The sequence below is a fragment of the Vombatus ursinus genome, unplaced genomic scaffold (assembly GCF_900497805.2).
Source record: "Vombatus ursinus unplaced genomic scaffold, bare-nosed wombat genome assembly UNPS02014945.1, whole genome shotgun sequence".
In the NCBI taxonomy this organism is placed as follows: domain Eukaryota; kingdom Metazoa; phylum Chordata; class Mammalia; order Diprotodontia; family Vombatidae; genus Vombatus; species Vombatus ursinus.
Window position 1 is genome coordinate 27981344 of NW_020954723.1, and position 12081 is coordinate 27993424.

Here is a 12081-nt window from a genome sequence, read left to right on the forward strand (position 1 = left end):
AAAATGATAAATGTTGGAGATGTGGGAAAACTGAAACACTAATGCATTGTTGGTGGAGTTGTGAACTGATCCAACCATTTTGGAGAGTAATTTGGAACTATGCCCAAAGGGCTATAAAAATGTGCATACCTTTTGACCCAGCAATAGCACTTCTAAGGCTGTATCCCAAAGAGACCATAAAAATGGGAAAATGACCCACATGTACAAAAATATTTATAGCAGCACTTTCTGTGGTGGCAAAGAATTGGAAATTGAGGGATGCTCATCAATTGGGGAATGGCTAAACAAGTTGTGGTATATGAATGTAATGGAATACTATCGTACTGTAAGAAATATTAAGGAGGCAGACTTCAGAAAAACCTAGAAAGACTTGTATGGACTGACGCCGAGTGAAGTGAGCAGAACCAGGAGAACATTGCACACAATAACAGCCATATTGTGGGATGACTAACTTTGATAGACTTAGCCCTTCTCAGCAATGCAAGGATCTAAGACATCTCCAAAAGTCTCATGATGGAAAATGCTATCCACATCCACAGAAAGAACTGTGCAGTTTGAATGCAGATCGAAGCATACAATTTGCTCTTTTTTTTCTTCTGTTTTGTTTTGTTGCTTCTTTCTTGTGGTTCCTCCCATTGGTTCTAATTCTTCTTTACAACATGTGTAATATGAAAAATATGTTTAATAGGAATGTATATGTAGAGCCTATATCAGATTGCATGCCTTCTTGGGGAGGGAGGCGGAGAAAATTTAAAACTCAAAAACTTATGGAAGTGATTGCTGAAAACTAAAAATAAAATAATTTTTAAAAATTAAAAAAAATAAACAATAAAAATTGACCTCATTGTCCTATTTACATGTATGCTTACGGTAAAGCAGTCCAAATCCTAGACTACCCTGCAATTATCTCACAATTCAATTTACATGGAAACCTATTGTAAAATGATTGATAACTTATCTGATCCCAAAGTTGCTAAACTTGAAGTGTCTGACTTACACATACACACACACACACATACACACACACACACACACACCCAACTCTAACTAGACTAAGAATGTTTAAAGTAGGAATAGAATTCTCTAGATGAGTTTTTCATCAAACAGTAAAACAATTAAGAAGCCTTAAGATCAATAATTAAGTTTACATATCTGTTTTTATATACAGGAGGATTAGCCAAATCCACAATATTTTCAATATTATTTTCAACACAAGTAATTTATTTTCTTGATAACACCACAATGAATATTTATCCCCAGAAGCAGAAAAAAAAAGCCAGGGGGGAAAAATGTGCTAAGGAAACAGCTTTCAATTTAAGACTTCCTGAAGCTATTAAAGAGGTTAATGAAGTAAAAGGATACTGAAATAAAATGCATTATAAATTATGCATTATTTTCCAAATATGGATATAACCTTTAAAAATTATTTTATCTATTTAAAAAATATTTTATCCAATTGAGGATGAAGCCAACAACAAAAATTCACATGCACACCTCCTTTTGTGAAGGGAAGAGGTGATGTTACAATGAAATCTTTTTTTTTTTTTTTTGCGGGAGGCAATCAAGGTTAAGTGAGCTCCCAGGGTCACACAGAGTCAAGTGTCTGAGGCCAAATTTTAACTCAGATCCTCCTGACTACAGGGCCAGTACTCTATCCACTGTACCACCTAGCTGCCCCAGTTACAATGAAATCTTGATTTGCTTTTTCCTTTCTGGATTACTTTCAAATGCTAGATGGAACAAAAGATGAAAATGTTATTCTAAGGTCATTAAAGGGCCAAAAGTAAATCCTTTAAAAGAGTTTCATCTGACAAATTGATGATACCTTTTTACTTTCTTTCCTTTCTATAAAACACAAGTTGAAGAAGAACCTCTTAATTTTTCCTCCTTTTTATTCATCCCTAGGAAATCTGCTGCTGGAAGAAGGCTCATCAAGCAAATAACTGGTAGATTATCACCTTTAACAACAGGAGCAATTTTTTGAGTATTCCCTCATTGGAGGTATTTGGAGCACCTCCAGGAGCAACAAGATCTTACATCTCTCAATGCCAACCGTTTGTACTAATTTCCATATTTACCAACTTGCTCTAATCCACTGCTTTCCAAAGTCAGAAGGTATACCACAGAAAGTTAAGACTGAGACAGGAACAAAGAAATACAGTAACCCCAGTAGGAGGAGGAGGAGGTTGGCCCCCACCTCCAAAGGTTCCTCTCCTTTCTTCAGTCTTTGTCATTATTTTTCACCTTTATAAGAAGAGCTAAACTTACTGGTCTAGTCCCAAAAAACAAGATCACATCAGAGAGTAGAAATGTTTTGTGTTCTAGACCCATAAGTGTCTTTTCACTGATTGTTGCCCAAGACTGTCCTAAACACTCTTCTTTTTTCTCTACACAGTCTCATTCAGCAACCTCATCAATTCCTATAAGTTTAATTATCCTTTCTATGAAGATGACTCCCAAATCTATGCATTCCCCTTAGTTCCAAGTCCCATATTGCCAGCTGCCTCCTAGACATTTCAAACAGCATAGCCTGTAGCCCATGTCCAAAACAAAACTCATCTTTCCCTCACACCTATCCTTCTTCCTAAAATCTCTAGCACTATAAAGGACATGATCATTCTCTCAGTCACCTACGATTGAAAAAAGCCTTGGTGTCATGCTCGACTCTTCAATCTCACTCATCCTACCTATTCAAATCAGTCACTAAACCTTGTCATTTCTATCTCCAAAACATCTAAAACATCCTATTCTCTCCATTTACACAATCACCACCCTCGTTCAGGTCCTTATCACCAGTAGCCAGGACTATTACAACAGCCTCCTCTTTAGTCACCCTACCTCAAGCCTCACCCCATTAATGCCTCCCCTCTACACTGATTTTTTTTAAACTAAAAGCCTGCCTGACTAAAAAAAAAAGTGCATCCTTTTGATTCTCACGAGAAGCGGGCACACCTCCTTTGAAGGGGAGAGTGCCCCAGAAAAGAAGCCAGAGCAAGCTTTACTGTTAGTAATTGCCTAACTCCTCCCTTCTGGATCAGGATTGGTCCTAATCCTTCTGGGTTACAATCTTCCTTATATGCCCCACCCTTAACATACATTATGTGCCTATAATTGTGATGTCACTGCCCCCCCGCAAAGAGAAGTTAGCCTGTCTGTGCTGATTTCTTATGCACTTATGTGGAAACTTAACTCTTTCATTTCTCACACCATCTAGCTCCCTTTCCCTGCCACCCCCACAGTCAAGCTCTAATAGTTTTATACCTCTAGAATAAACACCTCTGTGTGGCATTTAAAACTCCTCACACCTGGCCCATTCCTACCCTGTCAATCTTCTAATACATTACTTTCCTCCACCCACTCTGCAATCCAGTTATACTGGCTTACTTGCTATCATCTCATGCTTATGACACTCCAAGCTTTTGTAATGACCATCTCCCATGCTTGGAATTCTCTACTTCAGGAGTGCTGAACTCAAATAAAAATGGATGCCTGCTAGCCACATACTGACTTAGAAAAGCAAAATTAACACTACTCATATTTTCTTGTATTTTTATTCATTTTGTTAAACATTTGTCAATTAAATTTAATCTGGTGGCAGCAAGAACTGGGAGTGTTGGGAGCCATGAGTTGGATACCTTTGTTCTACCTTATTACTACTAACTCTGTGTGTCCCTCTCAAAATCACTCTGTATTTATTTTATACATATATATGTGTTTATGTATATATATACATATATATAATTTTTAGCAGTGACCATTTCACTTCTGTCTTTGTATCTTTATTTTGTTCATTTATGTGTAATCCTGCTAGGTGCTCAGGATTCCCGATTAATAATAAGTGTTTAATAATAAATGCTTGTTAATTGACAGCTCTTCTTGAATTATGAACCTCATGCCCAGTCCAACCCTTTCTCAGGGCTTAATTCTGCTTAGGCCACCCCACTTCCATTGTTCTAGACGAAGCCCACCACCATAAAATTCCTTCACCCAAGGACTTCTCCTGTCCCTTTTTCCATCTTCGGGCATTCAGAGAATCGTGTTTTTCTCTGAACAGCTCTTTCATGACCACCCTCTCTAATGCTGTTCTTTCCTTCACGAATTTGATGCCATGGGCCACAAGGAGTCAGAATGCTACCTGGCCACATGACCACTTCCAGGGCCACCTTCTTCTTTCTCTAATCTATTCCCCACACAGTTGCCAAAGTGATTTCCTTCAAGTCCATGTCTGATTGTCATGCTCCCATTACTCCGACTTTTACCATGAAACACAAACTCCTCTCTTTGGCTCCGATTTGTCTTTCTCTGATTAGCAAACACTTTTCCCCATCACACACTCCATAAGCCAAACTGCCTCTCTTGCTGTTTCTCACACGTGGCATTCCATCTTGGGTTGTCTCCTGTTTCTGGAACATGTACTTCCTCCTCACTTCTGCCTCGGGAATCCAGAATTTCCTTTACATACTGCTCAAATACCACCTCCTAACATAAGATTTTATCCAATAACTGCCCCCTTCCTTGCCAAGTGCTTCATCCCACCAAATTATCTTATTTATTCTGTATGTGTTTGTTACATACATACTGTCTGACAGAAAATAATCACTCAACAAGCATTTATTAGTCAATCAATTAACATTTATTAACCATTTACTATGTGTCAAGCACTGAGCTTGCTGAAGCAACCATCCTTCTGCTACAGTCAAGCATTTCTAGTACTTTGTACTGTGATTTTTATAACATTATCTATGCATTTAGGGAATCAAAAAAGTTTAATAGAACATTTATCTTAAAAGTTGTTTTTATTTAATTTCCTCTTTGAAGTATCATAAAATCATGCATTTTTAGAGCTGGATATAACTTTAAAGGCCACCTAACTCAACCCCTTAATTTTATAGACAAGAAAACTAGTACCAAAGTGATCAGACAACTTGCTCAAAATCATACAGGTAATAAGTAGCGGAGTTAAGTTTCAAACTCATGTCCCTTTTCCCCTTAAACTCGGTGCTATTTCCACTATACAAAAGTATAGTTAGTGAAGTTCAGTTTATGCCAGACAGAATCCAAATGAAAACCAAACGCAAACATTCTTGATTTATTTGCTACTCAGACTCACGGTGGACTTCTTTATTTAGGAATTATTTATCTTGTTTTACATTTTAAAGCCTACTCTTCAGTGACAACTGATGTCCAATCAGCAGAAAGGCTAAAGTAAAGCTCAGTATTATGTCTGCTAATCACTTGTTTCTGTGTGTGTGTCTGTCTGTGTATAGTATATACCACCACATTTTTTCTTCTTTCTTTTTTAAATAAAGATAACAACTGTTTGATACTTCACTAGAAGTGAAAAGCAAAAAAAGGCTGCCTTAAAAATACTTTGCCTCCGCCCCCTACCTTGCAGTGGTAGGGCTAATAGACTAATGAAATCAGTTTTATTAAGTAGTCTTCAACCTCATTCAACTGTCTATGATTAAAAATAAAAACCACTAGAAAGCCAATGAAAAAATGAAAGCAAACTCATAGAAACTGAAAGGAAGAGTTGAGAGAGTAGTGGTTTTTTTTTTTTTATTCATAGTATTTGAAGGGAAAGAATTCAAAAATCATAAAAATCAGTTGTTTTAACTGGTGCTCATAAAACAATATTTATTATTCACCCATCTGTGTACTATACTAGGTTACTTAGGAAGGTTACATAAGAGTTAACTTTTAAAAGGCATGCTTCCTGCTCTAAATGTTTATATTTTGGAATAGACAACACTACTTGGGATAAACACAGAATAATTGAAACAATAGAGTTTTTTTTTTAACAAGTCACTTACTAAGTAGGATGTTTTCCAAAAGGGGTGGGAGGAGCAGTATTTCAAAGCTTATTTGCTTTACTACAGTTGTTTTGCTCAAGTTTATCCATTGTAGAGGACAAGGGTCAAAGGGGAGAAAAATTGGGTAGCTACTGGAGGAATTGGAGGAATAGGCTAGGAAGGTAGAGCATCATCAACATGTTTCACAGACTGATTTAACATGATAGAGCCTCGTAATGGACAAAGGCCTTATCAATTTATTTTTTCACTTCAACTCTCAATGAAGGATGAACTAAAAAAAAAAATCTTCCAGATAGTCCAAATGTACTATTATGTGTGATTTGGTGCTAGTTACCCATATATGTTCACTCCCTCCTAACCAACTGTAAGCTCTCTGAAAGCAAAGACTTGATCTTAGCTAAATCTCAGACAAGACCCTCTCTCCCTCTCTCAGCTCCCAGCACCCAGCATTTTCTCTGGCTATCCCCCATGCCTGAAACATTCTTCCCCTCCGCTCTGACTACTGTCCTCTGTGACTGTTTAAGTACTGACTAAAACTCCAATCTTCTGCAGGAAGCTTTCCCCAGCCCTCTTAATTTTAATGTCTTCCCTCATTTAATTATCTCCGATTTATCCTGTATATAGCTTGCTTTGTATTGTTTGCATGTTGTCTCCTCCATCAGACTGTATGTTCCTTGAGAGCAGGAGCCCTCTTTCTTTTTTGTCTTTTTCCTCTTTTTGTAGACCCAACACTTAGTACAGTGTATAGGACATAGTGCTTAATAAATGTTTACTGACTGATTATACAGCACCTAGCATGCAACAGGCATATATATATATATATATATATATATATATATATATATATATATATAAAATTGACTCCTAATTTCAGTGCCCAGCATTTATTAAATGCCAAAGTACACTTGCTGGTGTAGTGGTCAAATCAATTCCCACAATAAAACTATAGTCTTCAAGGAAATCTGAACAAATACTTGTCCCACTATCAACACCTGAAATCTCAACTTTTCAACAAGGCGATAATCACAAAAGAAGCCCTGATCAGGAAGGAAAGCCAACATTCTACCAATACAATGGGAGAGATATGTGCTCTAAGGGACACATTAGAGTTTAAATTCAACAAATATTTAATAAATCAACTTGTAAGCAGAGCATTATGTTTGGAAGGGAGGAGATTCAAAGGCAAATAAAACTTCAAAAGATGTCTATGACACACAAAAGGTTAAGAACCTCTGCTCTAAAATCTAAAACCTCTAAAGCTTCAGATAAAAAAAGGAGACCAGTAAGTACATGTACTACTAATCTTTGCCTTACAAATAACATCAACAGTCACTAGGCACTATTGGCCTAGTGAGGCCTGTTCACTTCATGCTAAAATAGTCTATAAAATTTCAAAGATGCTAAATCCTAAACATTTTGAGCTTTTCTATTAACTCAAAATATCTCTTTAACTCACTTAATTTACACTTATCCAAAACTTTTCCTAGGTTTCTACCTCTAGCACAGAAGAATGATACCAGTAAAAAGGCAAGAAAAAACCATCAGGAAATGAATCCTAATGTCAAGGAGGAAAAAACAACAAAACTTAATAAAAATTCATTTTACAATTCCTATTCCCAGAATTCTCATAAGAAATATGAAGAAAGGCTGAAAATAGCTACTCTCAAACAACAATCCAATCAGTTCACTCTTTGGCCAAGTCCTAAACCTACACAAAGGCCTAAGATAAATTTGATTCTGCTTCAGGGAATGGACCAATTCCAGCACAGCTATTTTGAGAGCTTTCTTTCACTTCTAACACATATATAAACAGAAAACATTGAATGTGAAGGACCAGGTTCTTTCAGAGTAACATTAAAGAGAAAATAAAAACAGCAACCACATCCCCTCCCCTCTCACCCCAAACCCATAGCAACAAACCATTTTATTTTTCTGAATTAAGAAAAAAACCTTTTCATTACTAAACTGTACATAATCTTTGACCACTTCTAGGCCTATACCCCAAAGAGTTAAAAAAAAAAAAAAGAGGAAAAAGACCAAAAATACTTAAAGCAGCTCTTTTTTGGAGTGGTAAAAAATAGGAAACTGAGTCCCTTTCAACTGGGGAATGGCTGGACCAATTATTGTATTTGAATTTAACTGAACATTATTATGGAATTAGAAATGAAGAAAGCACTGATTTCAGAAAGTCCAGAAAAAGATTTATATGAACTGATACCAAGTGAAGTGAATGGCACTAAGAGAACAACTTATCAATAACAATATTGTAAAGCCAACTTTGAAAAATTTAAAAACTGTGATCAATGGAAGGACCAACCACAATTCCAGAGGACCACTGATGAGCATGCTACCCACCTCCTAACAGAGAGTTAGGTACAGCATGAGACATATTTCCGGACAGAGCCAATGTGGAAATTTGTTTGTTTGACTCTACATAATTGTGTTACAAGAGTTCCTCCCTTCCCTCATTCCCATAGAAACGTGGCAGATGGGGTGAGGGAAAGCTGGGGAGAAAATAAGTTTTGTTAATGAAAAAAAATTTGGATTACATTTTTTAAAAAATTTTTGCCTATCTCTACATTAAAAGTTATTTATGTTTTTCAACAAAATACAAACCTTGCAAAATGAGAAGTTTCTAATAATTTTTTAGGAAAATAGTGGCTCTCATATATAAACTTGTTATGATCTCAGGATAGACATTAGTTTTAAGACAAAATAAACGAGATGAACTGAACTTAATGCAGAATTTCCAAATCTATAAACTATCTTAGAAAAAAAGCACATTCTCTAAGGACTAGTCAGAACTTACTACCAGGAAAGATTTTTCTACATTAACTACATGACATACAAAAATATTCAAACATTTCAGTGTAGTAAAGACACTGTTAAATTTGCATAAAAATCATTTATTTGAGTTTCTTTCTCGTTCCCTAACAATAATAAAACAAATAGGTAAAGTAAAAAGGGAAGAAGACAGAAATGGCTTGAATAATCTAAAAACTGAATGAGTCAAATCTAACCACAAACTGACTGGAGATAACAGATCTTCATTGGCTCAAAGTACATGTAAAATATGTGACAAAACATCAATATATAATAAATCACTGAACCCACCTTTTCTCAACTCACAGACATAGAGCAGTTCTTCCTATTGGGTCCAACTTGAAATATTTTCTTGAAACCTAAGTAAAATAAGATAATATTTAAATTTTATATAATTTTGCTGATACATTACAATTCCAACTGGTAAGAAAGTTACAGTTAAAAATAATTACTTCAAGTTAAACAGTGGCAGAACAATGTATTTTCCTTTAATAGCTTAAAATCAGAGTTTAATTTTCAAGCCCTTTAAGTGCAACGCAGTATCATTTAGGGTCATAACTCCCAATAGTCATTCTGATTAATAACAAAGAGTGAACTGAGTTCCCTGATGTTACAATACATGATCAGTTTTTGCAAAGTTAAGTTTTTGCACAGCTAAGAGTATGTTATTCCCTTCCATTACCATTTAGTAATCACTATAAAGCAATTCTAATTTTCTAATGTTCTACACAGATTCTTAATATCTTCCTTGTTCATACTTTGGTTAGCTTCATCTTGGTCTGAAAATGTTACACTGAGGTCCTCCACTATTATAGTTTTATTGTCTATTTCTCTCCGATTCTATTTTTATATTATTGTCATTTCTAAATATTTTCCCTTTTCAACTGTATGTAAGAAAAAGCATTTATTAAGCACTTGTGTGGCATGCACTGTGCTAAATGCTAGGAGTACAAATTCAAAAATGAAGCTAGCCTTTGCCCTCAAGTAGGCTTTCATTCTAATAGGGGGAGATAACATATATAGAAATTTAGAAATACTAAACACTCAATTTTGTGATTACACAATAAAAATTATATTTAATAAAGGACCCATAAAGAAAAAATTGAAAGTAATTGTAGACTAAATAACATAATTATAGAGAACTTGTGAGTCAAAGAAGAAATTTAAGAAAGAAAAGAAAATTTCAGAGAAAATGACAATAAGGAGAAACATACCAAACCTTAGATGGGCTGCAGCCAAAGTAATAAAAGCCAAAGAGAAAATTTTATATCTCTAAATGCTTTCATCAATAAGAATAAATCAATGAGCTGAGCATGAATTTTTTAAAAATCTGAATAAAAAATCCTCAACTAAATAACAAAGCAGAAATTCTGAAGAGATTAATAAAACTGAAAGCAAAAAGATGAATGAATTAATAAATAAAATTAGGATTTTTTAATTAATCAAAGAGAATTATTTTTTAAAAAAGAAAAACATTGTTTATATCAATGGTAAAAAAGTAAAACTTAAAATAAGTAAAGGGAAACTAAAAGAAATTATTACAAACCAATCTACTCAATTTAATGCTAACAAAATTGATAACTTAGGGAAAATAGAATACTTACAAAAATATAAAACACCAAAATTAATAAAAGAAATAGGTTATTAAATAACCTATTATCAGAAAAAGAAATCAAACAAGTCACAAATGAATTCTCAAGGAAAAATCTCTAGGACCAGATGGATTTACAAGTGAATTCTATCAAACATTAAAAAGAATAATTAATTCCAATAAAATATAAACTGTTATCAACATGAAAAGAAGGCACCTTTAAACCTCTCTCTATAATAGTTTTGATACATAAATCAGGGAGAGGCGAAGCAAAGTACTCTACAGACTTCCTAATGAACACTGTTGCAAAAATGTTAAATAAAATATTAGGAAGCAGGCTAAAACAACATACGAGAAAGATTATACACTATGACCAAGTTGGGCTTATACCAGAAATACAAAGTTGGTTCAACATAATACTATAAATACAATAAATTATCCACATGAGTCTATCAATAGATGCTAAAAGGATTTTGACAAAATTCAACATTCGTTTCTATTAGAAATCTTAAGAATGATTGGGAATCAGAAATATTTCTCCAGAAATCACAGGAATACATGAAATTTTACGTAACAGAATAATGAGTATTTATCTAAATTTAAAAGCAAACATAAGTAATAGGGAAAAGTTAGAAGCCTTTTTCACTAAGATCAGAGGTAAACACAGATACCTATTACTATTATCATTATTTAACATAGTGCCTGAATTACCAGCCACAGCAAAAGACAAGAAAAAAGAAATTAAGAGAACAAGCAGAAAGAAAAAACAAAATTATCACTTCTTATGGATTTCATGACAGGGAATTTAAGATAACCCTAGAGAGTTAATTAAAAATTGTGATTATAACTTCCAAAAAGTTGTTGGATATAAAATAATTTCACATAAATCATCAAGATTCCTATACATAAAATCAACAAAACCATGCAAGAAGAGCAAGAAAGAGAAATTCCATTCAAAATTATATAGAAACTATAAAATACTTGGGAGTATATCTTCCAAAATTTACTCAAGAGATTATATAACTATAAAACACTCTTTACAATCAAACATTAATTGCTCCTGGATAGGTCGAGCCAATATAATAAAAATGACAATAATACCTAAATTAGCCATTCAGGGATGTAGTAAACTCCCTGCCCCCCCCAAAAAAATTTCATAGTTAGAAAAAAATAATAAAATTAATGTGGAAGAACAAAATTTGATCAAGAAAGTAAAGGATAATAATTTTAAAAGTAGAAAGGAAGGAGGTCTATTAATCAGCACCAGATTTCAAAGTGTACTACAAAGCAGCAATCATTAAAATGACTGGTCTCATTTTTTTAAAAAAGAGAAGTTGATTAGTGAAACAAACTGTGTTCACAACACACAGAAACAAACATAGCATCTTAGTTTTGGGTAAACTCAAAGACTCCAGTTATTGGGGGATGGATTCACTATTTGATTAAAAAAAAATTCTGGAGAAATTGGACAGCAGTCTGACAGAAATTGAGTTTAGGCCAACACTTTACACCATACACCAAGTTAAGCTCCAAATGGTTACCGGAAAAAGGTCACATCATAAACAAATCTAAGGAGCAACAAGGAAATTAATTTATACATGATTAAATAAATGATAGAGAAGATCACACAAGATAAAATGGACTACTTTAATTAATAAAAACTTTAAAATATCTTGCACAAATAAATCTAATATATAAAAGGAAAATCAGTAACTTGGAAAAATCTTTGCTACAAGTTTCCCTGACAAACATCTTATTTTCAAGATACAAGGAATGGATTCAAATTTATAAGACTAGGAGCCATTCCCCAATAGATAAATGGTCAAAGGATATAAACAGGCACTTTTTAAAGGA

The 12081-nt window shown here is 34.1% G+C and overlaps 1 protein-coding gene across 7 annotated transcripts in view; it reads right to left on the reverse strand.

Annotated features, from left to right (window-relative positions):
• Positions 1 to 12081, reverse strand: part of SIPA1L1 (signal induced proliferation associated 1 like 1) — a 375977-nt gene that overhangs the window by 298292 nt on the left and 65604 nt on the right. For all 7 annotated transcript variants that reach the window (XM_027844736.1, XM_027844738.1, XM_027844739.1 and 4 more), the window contains one exon: positions 8928 to 8995. The gene's annotated coding sequence lies outside the window, so the exon portion shown is untranslated. The remainder of the gene's footprint in view (positions 1 to 8927; positions 8996 to 12081) is intronic.